Source organism: Heteronotia binoei, chromosome 3 (assembly GCF_032191835.1).
Source record: "Heteronotia binoei isolate CCM8104 ecotype False Entrance Well chromosome 3, APGP_CSIRO_Hbin_v1, whole genome shotgun sequence".
Classification (NCBI taxonomy): Eukaryota; Metazoa; Chordata; class Lepidosauria; order Squamata; family Gekkonidae; genus Heteronotia; species Heteronotia binoei.
In genome coordinates this window covers 16,891,162-16,907,402 of record NC_083225.1, presented here as the reverse complement: position 1 = coordinate 16,907,402, position 16,241 = coordinate 16,891,162, and positions in this window count along the sequence as shown.

Below are 16,241 nucleotides of genomic sequence, written 5' to 3'. Positions count from 1 at the left end.
GTTACACTCTATCAGTTACAGTACTATACCTAAGTTACACGTCTGACAAATTGTACTGTTTGGGAAGAAAAGAGAGGCTTTTGAAATGTGATACATGCACTGAAAGGAAGAATGAAATTGGTGGGGTTTTTTTTCTGAAGACGTCACAGTCACTCAAGAGACCTAATGATGCGTATTCCAGAACTACTGTTGACTTTGTTCTGAGAATTAATTCATGACCGACATAATTACGCCATTTAAGTGTAAGATACTTGGGTCACCAAGTTTCCTGTAGTGACAAGTTCTAAAGTGAAAGTAATTGCCCAATTTTATGAAATGTTATGGAAAGCTGATTATAAATGATTGATTTTTTTTTTTAAAGTTTCATTTGCAGAACACAGTAGGAGTGATTTCCCCAGATCCAGAAAGGGGCAGGAAAGGAAATATCGGAAACACACTGGGAATATTTTACTCTGCAATCCTCAGACCACTTCGGGTGGTTGAATTTGAATTCCTTTGAAGTCAATTGAACTAATTTGGGTTAAATGGTTGAAATCCACCCTCAGGTTTTATTTTCCTGTTTTGAGAGTGAAAAGAATTACAATGCAGTACAAATATTAAAAGCAGCAATATTCAAGAGCAGACTTCATATAATCTGTTCTGGGACATCATAAGATGATAAGGTCAAGGAAAGGAAAGGTCCCCTGTGCAAGCACCAGTTGTTGCTTTCACAACGTTTTCACGGCAGACTTTTTATGGGGTGGTTTGCCATTGCCTTCCCCAGTCTTTTACACTTCCCCCCCAGCAAGCTGGGTACTCATTTTACGGATCTCATAAGGATGGAAGGCTGAGTCAACCATGGGCTCACTACCTGAATCCAGCTTCTGCCGGAATCAAACTCAGGTCGTGAGCAGAGAGTTCAGACTACAGTACTGTACTACTGCTGCTTTACCACTCTGGGACTACTTAAAATATAAATTGTCTTGAGGATTTCATCTTTACAGACCAATCCACACCAAACACATAAGAACATCAGAAGACACATAGTGGATCAGTCCAGTGGTCCATCTAGTCCAACATCCTAACCGTTTTCCCACACAGCTTACCTCGGAGGGACGTCCCTCTTCATCGCGCAGCATCTGCTCGGATTTCCCACCATCTGCTCCGCAGAAGCAGGAAGAGCCGTGGCTTTTGTGTCGCTAACGTAAACTGGGTTTTAGCGATTTACATTTGTGAAGCAGAAGCCCCGGCACTTCCTGCTTCTGCGGAGCAGATGGTGGGAAATCCGAGCAGATGCTGCGCAGTGAAGAGGGACGTCACTCCGAGGTAAGCTGTGTGGGAAAACGGTTCCTGTCTCACACAGTGGCCAACCAGTTCCTCTGGAGAGCAAGCAATGAGTCATAGAGGCTGAAGCCCTCTGCTGATGTTGGCACTAGCATCTAAATTTATTGCCCGTGAATGTGGAAATTCTCTTTAGTCACCGTGACTAGTAACCACTGATAGTCCTCTCCTCCATAACTCTATCTAATCCTCCCTTCAAGTCATTGCCTGTGGCCATCACTACATCCTCTGGCAGTGATTTCCAAATGGGAAATACCAGCTTGTAGAGCAGGGGTGGCCAACAGTAGCTCTCCAGATGTTTTTTTTTTGCCTATAACTCCCATCAGCCCCAGCCAGCATGGCCAATGGCTGGGGCTGATGGGAGTCGTAGGCAAAACACATCTGGAGAGCTACCCTTGGCCATGCCTGTTGTAGTCTTCCAGACTGAGGAACCATGGCTTTCCAACAAATGGTCTCATCCACCCTGAGCATGGTTGGTGCAGAGCTCCCTAAAGTACGTATCAGAAGCAGGTGTAAAGGATTGGGCAGGGGCAGCAGAGGAGAGGCTGGGGCTCCATATGGTCTTTTTTGAGGGGCAAAAGGTTTGTCGACAGGGCGAGAGATAATGTATTTTTTTTATTAAAACATTTATAGCCCTCCTTTCCTTGTTATTCAAGACAGTTTAATAACAGAAGAAAACATCCCCAGCTAAAACCAAAAATTAAACAGTAAAACCCAAATCTTCCCCTAGGATTGCCAAGTCTAATTGAAAAAAATATCTGGGGACTTTGGGGGTGGAGCCAGGAGACAATGGGGATGGAGCCAGGAGACACGGGGGGGGGGGGGGGGTGGAGCCAAGAGTAAAGTTGTGACAAGCATAATTGAACTTCAAAGGGAGTTCTGGTCATCACAGTTAAAGGGACCGCACAGCTTTTAAAAGGCTTCCCTCCACTGGAAATAATGGATAGGAGCACCTTTTGGGGGGCTCATAGAATTGAACTCCTTGGTCCAATCCTTTTGGAACTTGGAGGGTGATTGGTGAAGAGGCACTGGATAATATACTGCAAATTAGGTGCTTCTACCTCAAAAAACAGCCCCCCCGAGCCCCAGATACCCACAGATCAATTTTCCATTATACCCTATAGAAATCGGTCTCTATAGGGAATAATGGAATGCCCAACTGACATTCCCCCCCCCCCTCTGCTTTCTGATGGCCCTGAAGCGGGGAGAAGGGCTCTAAACCAGGCAATCCCCTGCCCCCACCTGGGGATTGGCAACCCTATCCCCCCCCTCAAAATGCCTGCCATTCACATTCTGTCAAAAGCTCCAGCATACATGATGTGCATCTTGAAGGTCTACAAGGGAGGGATCACCCATGTTTTTAAAGATGGGAGACCACCAAGGAAGACCAGGGTTGTTATGCAGAGAAAGGCAACAATAGACCACATCTGTATGTCTTGAAAACCCTATGGGAGTCACCATCAATCAGCACTTTCCACCACCACCACCAGTCTTCTAAAGAGACCACATCTGCCTACACTTCCCAGGTACTGGATCAACTAGGTTCGTGCTGTTCTTGTGTGTTTGTTGAAGTAGAAACATGTATTAGAGAACTTCCAGCCAGTATCCAATGTCCCATTTTCGGTGAGTTGCTGGAGCAGGTAGTTGCTTCTCATCTCTAGGGGCTAAAAGATGGGTTTTCTGGACCCATTTCATTCTGGCTTCAGGCCAGGATTTGGAACAGAGACTGCTTTGGCCACCTCGGTTGTGACTTCTCATTTTTAACTAGATGGGGAATGTAACGCTGCTAGTTCTGGTGGATCTCTCAGCAGCCTTTGATCCCATCGACCACAGCGTCCTACTGAGCCTCTTCAGCACTGGGACTAAGAGGACCACCTGATGGCGGTTCAAGTCCTATTTGGGAAATCCATCTCACAATGTAGCATTGGGAGATTCCTGCTCCATGGCTGTTGAGCTGTTGCCAAAGAGGTCTTATGCCCCATGCCATTTCATGTCTAGTTGAAGCCACCAGGAGATGTCATCAAGAGGTATGGGTGGTGGTGCAACCATTAAGTGGATACCCAGCTCTACTTTGGTACATTCTCCATTGCATAATTTCAAAACATTGAAATAACCAGGGCTTTTTCTGTAGCAGGAACTCCTTTGCATATTAGGCCCTACCTCCCTCATGTTGCCATTCCTGCTGGAGCTTACAGTAGACCTGAACTAAGAGCCCTGTAAGCTCTTAAGAGGATTGGCTACATCAGGGGTGCGTGGCCTAATAAGCAAAGGAGTTCCTGCTAAAAAAAAGCCCTGGAACTAACTAAAAGGCAACCAACGTGAAGGCTACTATATACTACTTGATGTCATCCTCTTGATGTAGCTATATCCTTTCTGTCATGAGAAAGTCTGCGTCAAGAAAATTAGTGAAAGATCAAGTTCTGTTTTTTTTTTTTAAGATAACTTGGTTTATGAACAAATTTGCTTGTATATTATCTGACGTTTATAGTTTCATAACGCTGTTCTCATATTCTTTAAATAAAATTATTATAAATGAAGACGCAAAGCATCTTACTTTGAAAAGTACACAACAGACAGAGGCATGCGCTGGTTTTTAAAAAGGCTCCGGGGTAAACGGAGGAATCTCCAGTCTCACATTTGAGGAAATTAAATTTGATTTTATGAGATGTTTTCTCCTTTCTGAGAAAATTGCAAAGAATGAAGCCTCGGTTTCATCCCCATAGCAAATTACGAAGAAATTTACTTGTTTGAATCTATATTATTTGAGCCCAATGAAGGTGTGTGGGGTTTCTTTCTTTTCTTTTTTTAAAGATGTCATTTTCTAATCACCCAATATTCTGATTCTGTGTGGATCTGTGTGCAGGAGATTGTGTTGTGTTACCTCCTTCCCTGGAGCCTTCTCTCCTATGGAATTCCTCAGACCGAGGGTTGCCAGCCACCAGGTACATCCTGGAGATCTCCCTGAATTAAAACTCATCTTCATTCCCTGGAGAAAATGATGGCTTTGGAGAGTGGACTTGATAGAATTATATTCCACTGAGGTCCTGCAGAAATCAGAACCCCTCCATCGTTGGGCTCCCCCCACAAAAAATCTCCAAGTGTTCCCCAACCCAGATCTGGCAACCATGTTCGGCCCAACTGGATCACAGGCTTAACTTGAGAACTACTCTCTTTTGAATAACTGAAACCTGGGGCTGCTAAGCGCCCGGTCCATGCAGGGGTTCTCCCACCCAGGAGGTTCTCAACCCACTGGCCCACACTGGGCCGGGGAGGGACCTTCCCCGATGTTGCCGGTGCTGTCATCACAGCGGTGACGTCGCGCTGTGACCACTCTATTCGTTTGTGGGAAAACTCTATGGTACAATAGGTACCATAGAGTTTTCCTTCCCAAATGGCTAGAGTGTCCTGGAAAACCACAGAGTTTCCCCAGAAACAGCTAGAGTGGTTGCCATGCAACGTCACCAGCACAATGATGTCACTTCCGGGTGATGTCATCAAGCCGCACATGCTCTGCGTGCACGAGGAGAGTCCCCCGCCAGAGGCTGCGAGGGACTTGGCAACCCTACTGAAACCAAGTATAACTCCATTTATAAAACCCATCCTGTTTACAAGTGCAGTCCCTCTACTCCAGAAGATTTGGTCTAAAGGTGACCTGTCTACACTCACAAACTTGAAGGGACAGTATACAGAGATTGTATCACCTCACCTACCTGTACCACCCACCTGTTTGTTTCCCAGCACAATTCAAAGTGATGGTGCTAAATGGCTTGGGGCCAGGGTACTTGAAGGACCAGTTCCTTCCATATTGTCCATCCACCAGTTAAGATCTGCCTCACAACAAGCCATGCTTTCTGCACCCTCACCTTCAGAGGTGAAGCTGGTGATAGCCAAAGATAGGGCTTTCTCAATGGTGGCACCTCGTATGCATCATGCCCTTCCACCTGAAGCCCACCTGGTGCCAATACTACTTGCTTTTAGGAACAAGGCCAAAGTGTTCAGTTCACCCATGTTTTTAACTATGGCACTGATCATTTTAACTGGGCTGAGGGAGGCGGAATTGAAGGCTACTAGAGAAAGAGCCTTCTCTATTGAGGCCCCCCACTGGTGGAACCAACTCCCAGACGATGTTAGAGCCTTGCGGGACCTTGCCCAGTTCCACAAGGCCTGCAAAACAACACTTTCGAATGGCCTTCAACCAAAATGTGTAGATGCCCAACACCACTGAAGAATGGCATGATGTTAGCACCAAACTGTTGTTTTAAAAATGCACTAATAAATTGTAACCTGTTTTAACTCTTAATGGACTTGTGATTCTGATTGTTTTTACTGTTTTATTGTTGACATATGATGTTGTGAGCCGCCCTGAGCCCGCTTCGGCGGGGAGGGCGGGATAGAAATGTGAAAATAAATTTTAAAAATAAAATTAAAAAAACATCATTTTATAGTCTGTTTTTTATTTGAGAAAGACCGAATTTAAACCGATTCACGTTTTATGAAGTGCTGTGTTCTGAGTAGTTGATTTTGATGACTTTTGTGATGTTTTATGTTTTTTTAATTGTGTTTTGTTTTGTAACCTGCCTCAGGCAGTTTCTGAAGAGAGGTGGTGCAGACATTTTCCAAATGAATAAATAAAAGAAGTTTCACAACGCTTCTCTCAGTCTTCAAAGCCAGCAGTATTTCCTTTCTTATTCACTGCTGTTATTCTCACCCCCCACCCAGACTTTCCCATTTATGTTCCTAATGCAGGAGCTTTATTTACTACTGAGTGTTCATCCAAAGCAAAAACATCTAAGAAAGTCTTAGTTAAGTTTACTGTGGATAAACAAGGACAACATTAAGTATCTTTGTGTATTAGGGGGTTTTTGGGGGGCGGAGGGGTTTTTTGGATAAGGATCTGATACGATGAAGGAAAGACCGATTTGATTATTATTAGAAGAAGATATTGGATTTACTGTATATCCCGCCCTCCACTCCGAATTTCAGAGTCTCGGAGCGTCTCACAATCTCCTTTATCTTCCTCCCTCTCCACAGACACCCTGTGAGATGGGTGGGGCTGAGAGGGCTCTCACAGCAGCTGCCCTTTCAAGGACAACCTCTGCTTTCAAGGACAACCTCAAGGACAACCTATGGCTGGCCCAAGGCCACTCCAGCAGGTGCAAGTGGAGAAGTGGGGAATCAAACCCAGTTCTCCCAGATAAGAGTCCGCACACTTAACCGCTACACCAAACTGGCTCTCGGACAGACAGGCAGTGACATATCCTCTGAAGACTGGTACAAGTTCTAGTCCATTTGCTGAGGGGAGAATCCATCCAAAATGTCATGCACTGGCTTAAGGTCTAGTGTTTCTTGGAAGTTTGGTATTCTTCTGGAAATCCTGTTGTCCTGTTAGGTAAAGGAGGGCTGACAAACAGGGAGCCCTGGACATATGGTGCATAGGGAGGGACCGTGGCTCAGTGGTAGAGAATTTGCTTAGTAAGCAGAAGGTCCCAGGTTCAATCCCCGGCATCTCCAACTAAAAACAAATAGATGTGAAAAACCTCAGCTTGAGACTCTGGAGAGCCGCTGCCAGTCTGTGTAGACAATAGTGGCTTGATGGACTGAGGGTCTGATTCAGTAGAAGGCAGCTTCATATGTTCATATATGTTCATAGGTTCTGCAATGTGCTTGGGCAAGCTGGTTGCTAGGGTCCCTTCTCTCATGAAAACCACAACCACCGCATACCTTTGGACCGCCTCTCTCAGGATGCCCCTGGAAGAGCATTCCACTTGAATAATAAGAACCTTCTGGTGGTCCCCAGACCAAGAGTGATCCGGCTGTCCCCGACTAGGGCTAGGGCCTTTTCAGCCCTCGTCCCCACCTGGTAGAACTCTCTGCCTAAGAACGTCCACACTGTATGGGATTTGTTACCTTTCTGCAGGACTTGCAATGCAGAGATGTTCCCCCAGGCATTTGGTTGAAGACAGCAACAGTCTGACACTCTCATACATTTAATATTTGAAATGTTGTTTTAATCTTATCATTTATTGTATCTATTCTTGATGTAAGATGCCCTGAGCTCTATTTATTTTTTTAGGGAAGGGGAGCCAACAAATTGCATTCCATTAAATAAAGACATAATAAATCTAGTCCAGCATCCTGCTGTCCATCAATGACCAATCCATGAGGTAGGTGAGGCTGAGAGTCTGGGAGGGGGCCAAAGTCACCCAGCGAACTTCCCTGGAAGCAGTGGAGATCTGAACCTGGTGTCAGACAATGGAACGTCAACTCAACCAGACTTTGATTTGATACAAAGTTTAGGCTTTATTAGAGAATCCATAGCATCTGAGCGAAGAGGGATTGGAACTGATACAGTGTTGTGTATGAGCACATCTCTTAAAGAATTCTACATCAAAGCTTGCTATGCAAAAACCCACATATAAACATTGCTAAACATTGCTAGGTCAGGGTGCAAGTTTTCACACGGGTACTTCCTCTTATCTCTTTGTGATTGCTGCTTCACAGGAATGGCCGAATTGCCAGCCCTGAGGCACTTATCTTCAAGGAAAGTATCTTTTGTTAGTTTACATGGAAAGGAATGTTCACACCAACTATTAGTAACATTCTGTGGCCTCTACTTTGATATGCAACAAGCTTTCTCATGGCTAGTATCAATGCTAAGAAAATGGAGTCAGTAAGGCTAAGCATTTACTGTAGTTATATTCCAGTGTCTGACACCTGGTTTCCTAGATCCTAGTCCAACACTAGGTGGGGGGAGGGGCACCTTGATCATCCCTCATTCCCATTTTCTCTTTGTTAAAACCTTAAAGGTCTCAGGCTTTCCTGAACTTCATATCTGTCATGTCAGATATGAAGTAGTGCGTAATCAGATCTTCTCTAGTTAATACTGGCTAGTAACACTTAAATGGAACTCAGTGGGGGAAAGATGAAAGAGCAAATAGATCGCCTCTCTGACTCCTTTAACAACCTAGGGAACGGAATGGAAAAATGTAAAGAGAATGAACAACTTCAGGCTGATTAGAGCAGATTGAAAGGCCTTCCTGTGAGTCAGAATGGAAGAAGAAATTGGATTTATATCCCGCCCTCCACTCCAAATCTCAGAGTGGCTCACAATCTCCTTTCCCTTCCTCTCCCCACAACAGACACCCTGTGAGGTGGTTGGAGCTCAGAGAGCCATCACAGAAGCCGCCCTTTCGAAGACAATTCTGTGAGAGCTAGGGCTGACCCAAAGCCATTCCAGCAGCTGCAGGCAGAGGAGTGGGGAACCAAACCCGGTTCTCCCAGATAAGAATCTGCATGAATAACCACTATACCAAAGTGGCTTGGACATCTGTAGAGATGAAAAGAAACTTCTGGTCCTGTTCTAGTAGAACAGAGTTTTGACTGGTCCAGAAGACAGAAAGCCTGCATGCTGTAGCGATTAAGAGTGTCAGACTACTGCCTGGGAGACCCAGGTTCGAATCCCCACTTGTGCCATGGAAGCTTGCTGGGTGGCCAGTCGCATACTCTCAGCCTAAGCTCCCTCACAGGTTGTTGCGAGGATAAAACACAGGAGAGGAGAAGGACAGAAGCCACTTTGGGTCGCTATAGGGGAGAAAGGTGGGATATAAATCAACCCCCACCCAGCAATTTAATTCAAGGAGAACGCCTCCTGCTGTCTTTCAGATTCTACCTCCCTGAACACAAATTCCCATACAATTCCGAAATTCAGTCATTGAGTTTGGATTCCTAAGCTATTTGGGGGTGCTGAGAATCCAGCGGCCCAGGTTCTTTCTGCCAACTTCCTGCCTCAGTAGCTCATAAGAGGTCTCCAGGAGACACTATCAAGCAATCATTTCTCAAGAAATATAAGATTCAAACCCCGGTAATTTCTGCTCTGCTCATTTATTAAGAACTTCGAATGCAACAGTACTTCAGTCCGAACTGTGATACATAAAAGCAAGGGTGTTTTTGTTTTTGTTTTTTAAAAAGGCTTGCATTTGTAGATTCCAGGGATTGTGAAGAGGCTTTTAAAGGGTCAGAAATCACAAGTACTGACTTTTAAGTGGATGGGAGATTCATGGATACTCTTTCTGTTGCCATGGATACATGAAACAAGGAATAGAACACGGCCTGATTAGCAGCGCAGGACTTTTCACGAACCCATCAGAAACTCCCCAACTCTTCTTTTAAAAAATATAAATATAATAATAATAATGGGTTTTTTTGAAGCAGGAACTCCTTTGCATATTAGGCCACACGCCCCTGATGTAGCCTGGAACTTGCAGTAGGCCCTGTACTAAGAGTCCTGTAAGCTCTTGGAGGATTGGCTGCATCAAGGAGGTGTGGCCTAATATGCAAAAGAGTTCCAGCTACAAAAAGCCACAACAACAACAATAATAATAATGAAGTAGCAAAGCAATAAGAAATCTCACTGCTGAGAACTGACTGAACATAGAGTTCCCTTTCATTCCAATTTCATAACATCAAGCAATATATCAATTTTTTTAGCTTGGCCCCATCTTCTACAAAACTGAGAAAAGCCAGACTTCCAGGGTTGAAGCTTGGTGAGCTGACCTGTTTCCCTGTGTGGAGCAGACCAGGATCTTTGTTTTTGGACAGAAAAGGCTTTATAAAGCCTACTGTCTACTTTTTCCAGTAAAGGAAATTGTCTACGGCATGCATGTTTATTTCGAGGGGGATTCACTTTGGCTGACGAAAGATCCCAGGAGGGTTTTTTTCCGGCTTTGAAGATTCCCCCGATGAAGAATTGCATTCTATTGCCTACAAAAAATCCTTGGAGTCATTAATTTGACATAAACTCACTAAGGCTTCAACTTCCTATGGACTATAACAACATCTGAGATAAAGTGGACGGGATAATGAGAGAATAGACGTCGTTAATAAGGTAACGATCCTTATCTGCTACTCCGGGTTCAATTTAAGCTTGTTAAAAGGGAAGATCTGGGACCCAGAACTATTTTTCAAAGTGGAAAATCAAGGAGAAGTGGAAGGGGGTAGAAGTGGTATTTTTAGATTCAAAAGAAAGCAGAAAAGTGCAGAAAAATACTTGCTGTTATGAATTCCTGTGGCTTCGGAAAAAACCCCCAGTCATAACAAAGCTGCAGACTCTCTCCTCAAAACAGGAAGTGACGTTTTCTGCAACCATTATGAGACTTCAATGCTAGAGAGTTAGGAAGAAAGTGTGGAGTGAAGAGGAGCATCCAAGCATCCGGATACTTGCAAGAGTCAGTAACCATAGAGAAACATTGGAGGCTAATTACAGAAAGGCCAAAATATTTTCACTAAATAACTTGAAAGTAGACTATAAAAGGATTCAAAATTTATATAAACAATCCCCTAAGGGCTAAATAACATGGGCTATGTGCTTGAAATTGGAAAATAAGCCCTAGAGGGTAAAAGGAAAACTTTTTAAAAAGAGAGGCTTGGAACTTTAAAAATTAATATCTTGAGCTAGGAAGCTTTGAGGATGGCGTTTTTAGGCTTGTTGAAAAGGGCATGCTCTGTTCTGTTAAATGCAACTATCAGATTGGAGAGTGAAGATACCAATTAAAAATCCATTATTTGTAATGGGCAATCAGTAATGTCTGAGTAAAAGTTGGAATCAAGAATTATAAGGTTAAGAGCTGCCTTAGTGAGAGAGGGTAAAATGTCTAAACAAGTTTATGATCAACTGTACACTATGGAAGGAAGAATATTGAAGGCAAAGAGTGATTTAATAACTGGAAGTGAGAAGAAATTAACTAAGGAAATAAACTCCAGTGCTGAAGAGGTAAAGAAAGAATTTAAGAAGGAAATTGATGACCTAAGGAAAGAGTCTCAAGCAATAGCTAAAAAGACTGTTGAAACAGAAGTGAAAATTAGAGATCAAGATGCCACCATTAAGAAAATGCAAGAAAAAGCAATACTACAAGACTGTAAGTTGATGGAGAATATGATTCGGCTAAGGGGAGTGCCTGAGAATGAACAAGAGGATGTGAAGACTCATATTGTCACAATTACAGCTGAATTTTTGGAAGAAGATCCGGAGGAGATGGAGCGTTTATGTGATGATGCATACAGAGTCAATTCAGAGCTTGCCAGAAAGCGTAAACTACCCAGGGATGTTGTGAAACAATTTTGGATAATGATTCAACAGGAGAACTCGAAAATCTTGGGTTATAATATTAGGAGAGCACCAGATGTCTTTCTGGTGGGATTACAAATGGAAAGCTTTCTGAAGCAAGACAGAACATTGTTGTGGTATTTGCTTTCAGCTGCGAGAACACTGTATGCGCAAATGTGGAAGCAAGATAGAATACCTGAAAAATGGGACTGGGCCTTAAAGGTTTTTAACTAGAGTGAAATGGACAAACTTACTAGAATCTTAAATGACATAATTTGGAGAAGTTTAAAGAAGACTGGAGTAAACTCCAAAGTTACGTGGAAATATAATGGAGGGTGAAGAGTCATTTAGTCTTTTATGACAACATTAACTGAACTTTAAATGATAAAGAGGAATTGTGATTATTTAGTTAGTAAGAAATAGTTACATGGTAATTATACATATATGAGTTAAGATAAGAATAAGATAGCTGGAATTCAGGAGTTGATTTTATAACTATGAGTTTTGTGCGTAATGAATACCAAGCGAATTATAGAGAAAAGGTTATTGAAAAATTAGCTCTTGAAAGGGCAGCTGCTGTGAGAGCCCTCTCCAGCCCTACCCACCTCACAGGGTGTCTGTTGTGGGGGAGGAAGGGAAAGGAGATTGTAGGCCACTCTGAGACTCTGTCCTTGAAAGGGCAGCTGCTGTGAGAGCCCTCTCAGCCCCACCCACCTCACGGGGTGTCTGTTGTGGGGGGAGAAGACATAGGAGATTGTTAGCTGCTCTGAGACTCTTCGGAGTGGAGAGTGGGATATAAATCCAATATCTTCATCTACCTCACAGGGTGTCTGTTGTGGGGGAGGAAGGTAAAGGAGATTGTGAGCGCTCTGAGACTCTTCGGAGTTGAGGGCGGGATATAAATCCAATATCTTCTTCTTCTAGCGGGAGCTCCTTTGAATATTAGGCCACTCCTCCCTGATGTAGCCAATCTTCCAAGAGCTTACAAAAAGAGCCTTGTAAGCTTTTACAGGATTGGTTCCATCAGGGGTGTGTGGCCTAATATCCAAAGGAGCTCCTGCTAGAATTCTACCCCTTCATGCACTCATTCCATGTGTTTCATAGGATTCCTCCTAATATCTGACTTACTGGTTGAAACTCTGATAAGTTCTTTGGGGGGAAAAGTTTTAAAGAAAGATGCTGTCTTGTGGATGCTAGGTCAAGAAGGTACGTGTGCTGAATACTAACTGTCAGTTCATTTAAAAAAAAAAAAGAACTGGAATCCTCTTATCTGTTTTACTCCAAGGTGGCTTCCTGAAATGAAATCTTAATAATATTTCCAGTATTATGCTTCCCCAAAGAAATAATAAAAAGACCAGATGTACTAAAATGTCAACATTCATACCACTGAGGTAAATAGTGATAGAACAAAGCACCAACTGAATTTAGGAAATTCATTTTCTGCATCTTTACAGGCACCAAATGGGTTTTTCAAACGTGTTTTCCATGTAGTATTATTTTTGTGCCGCTTCCAAAATTGATGGCATTTCTGTCTTTCTCTCTTTCCCCGTGAAGATCATACGAACCCCAAAGCAAAAGCTTTGCTAGAAAAGCTCTGAAGACTCATGTCTGCAGCAAAGATCTCAGTGTGAGTTACTGAAAATTCAAGTCCTCCTTCCTCCTCCTCCTCCCTGTATCGAGTAGCTTTGGTTGTCTGGCAGGGGCTTACTCTTGATGCATCTCCTCCTGCTGTTATGATTGGCCATGACATCTCAGTGATGACTAGGTAGGCTTGCCAATCCCCAGGTCCCAGTGGGGGTTCTTCCGCTTTCCCAGGCTCCTTCCTGCCCCCAGTCAGCTGGCCGGCAGGGGGAAGCCCCGCCCCCAGAGGACCATGTGCCTTTCCACCTCCGGAGGCTTCAGTCTCCAATTGGAAAGGCTTCCACTTGGGATGGGGTGTCTGTGTTACTTTGAAGAAATTGGCAGCAACTCGTGAGTACAGAGGCCAATCCCTCACTTCAAAGTCGCCAGAAATGGGGTGGTGGGGGACGGACGTCTGCTGAGCACTTCATTATTCCCTATGTGGAGATTGATTCTCATAGGGTATAATGGGGAATTGATCTGGAGGTTTCAGGGGCTCTGGGGGAGCTATCTTTTGAGGTAGAGGCACCAGATTTTCAGTATAGTATCTCCCCAAAGTACCCCTCAAGTTTCATAACGATTGGACCAGGGGTCCAATTCTATGAGCCCCCAAAGAAGGTGCCCCTATCCTTCATTATTTCCTATGGAAGGAAGGCATTTAAAAAGGTGTGCTGTCCCTTTAAATGTGATGGCCAGAACTCCCTTTGGAGTTCAATAATGCTTGTCACACCCTTGTTCCAGGCTCCACCCCCAAAGTCCCCAGATATTTCTTGAATTGGACTTGGCAACCCTATGACTAGGGTTGCCGGATCCTTCTAGACAACCTGCAGGGGATGGGGGGGGGGGGCAGAGCTTGCCAGGAGAAAGACATTGCTGGTGTCTCACAGAAATTGATGCCATTATGCCAGTGACTTTCAGGTGACACCCAAGAATTTTGGCAAAAACTCTTTGGTGAAACCAGCTTCTACCATAGCTTTTGCCCAAGTTTTTGCTCTGTATCCTGGAGATCAGATGTAATCGCATGGATTTTCAGCTACTCTTTGGAGTAATTCTCTCCTGATGGGGTTCCTTCCCTACCTAAACTCTACATCTCCCAGACTTCACCCCAAATGACCATTGCTTTTGTGACTGCAAAGAAATAGGGGGAAGCTACATGTGTGGCAACTCTGACGGTAGGGCTGCCAAGTCCCCAGGCTGGGTGGGGGTTTTCCCACCCTGGAGGTTCCCAACCCGCCAGTCCACATGGAGTTCTCCCAGAAATGCCTAGAGCGACTGGCATGCAATGTCGCCGGCACGATGACGTCACTTGCGGGTGACGTCATTGTGCTGTGCGCTCGAAGTGTGTGTGAGAAAAGTCCCCCACCAGAGGACGCGGGGGACTTGGCAAACCTATCTGACACATTGGATTGTGTTGGCTGTGTGCAGGACATTTTTGCCATTAGCCCGATTCTTTGATCTTTCTCACGGTTTCCAAATAGAAACACAGAGGTGGAAGACCCCCCTCCTGCCACCCAAGGGTCATCTGGGAATGTGCGAAAAGGATCTAGGGGTCTTAGTGGACCATATGCTGATCATGAGTCAACAGTGTGATGCGGTGGCTAAAAAGGCAAATGCAATTTTGAGCTGTATGAACAGAGGTATAGTGTCCAGACCATGTGATGTGATGGTATCGCTTTACTCTGCTCTGGTAAGACCTCACCTGGAGTACTGTGTTCAGTTTGGGGCTCCACATTTTAAGAAGGATATAGACAAGCTGGAACGGGTCCAGAGGAGGGTGACGAAGATGGTGATGGGTCTGGAGACCAAGTCCTATGAGGAAAGGTTGAAGGAGCTGGAGTTGTTTAGCCTGGAGAGGAGGCGGCTGAGAGGTGATATGATCACCATCTTCAAGTACTTGAAGGGCTGTCATCTAGAGGAATTGTTTTCTGTGGCCCCAGAAGGTAGGAGCAGAACCAATGGGTTGAAATTAAATCCAAAGAGTTTCCGGCTCAACATTAGGAAGAACTTCCTGACTGTTAGAGTGATTCCTCAGTGGAATAGGCTTCCTCGGGAGGTAGTTGGCTCTCTTTCCTTGGAGGTTTTTAAACAGAGGCTAGATGGCCATCTGACAGCGATGAAGATCCTGTGAATTTGGGGTAGGTATTTGTGGGTTTCCTGCATTGTGCAGGGGGTTGGACTGGATGACCCTAGAGGTCCCTTCCAACTCTATGATTCTATGATCTAGTCCTGCCCCCTGCACAATACAGGAAATTCACAAGTACCCCCATTCTCCCAGTGGCCCCTCCTCTGTGCCCAGAGGGAAATAATAATAAAAAACCCCTCCAGGATTCCTAGGCCAATCTGGCCTGGAGGAAAATTCCTACCTGACTCCAAAGTGGCAACTGGTATTACCTTAGGCATGTAAGAAAGAGCCGCAGGAGCCAAGTCCTGGCTCACCCCTTCCTGCCCTCCCTCTTATGATCAGCCAGAGTTCACAGAATCAGCCTCTGCTTTAAAACCTCCAAAGAAAGAGAGTCCACCACCTCCTGAAGAAGCCTACTCCACGAAGGAACTGCTCTAACTATCAGGAAGGGACAGTTAACTGCAAAGCACAAACAAAATGATTTTTACCCCAGCAGAACAGCTAGCTATGGAGGCTTAAATGGGTGTTCTCTGAGCTCAGTTCTCAACATTCTTCTTAGGACTCAGGAAGCCTCATCCAGCTGTATCCGGAAATTAGGCACTGAATGGATTCGGGGTTGTCTTTGCAAAATTGCCTAATCACCCTTGCCTCATTCTGATTTGAAGCGCTGTTCTCATGAGAGAGTGCTATAGAACCATGAGAGGCTAGGGTTCCCAAGTCTAATGCAGAAAATGACTGGGGACTTTGGGGGTGGGGCCGGGAGACTTTGGGGTGCAGCCAGGAGACTTCCCCATTCCCTAAAATAGATAAAATACAGCAGTGTTGTTCCCCTGAATACAGCCTTCATTTCTTCGTTCCCCAGCAGCTGGCTGCACTTCCACTCTCTCACACACTCACTCAATCACTCACACAAACACACACACAAAGCAGTCAAAATAAACACAGTTTGGAATCACACACTTGTGGTCTCACTGGGGCAATTTACTCACCATAGAAGTTGTTGAATGCTGTATACTCAACCCAATTCTTCAGACTAACACAGGGAAACCAGAGGTTTCTGTATCTTTCTGTGCAAAC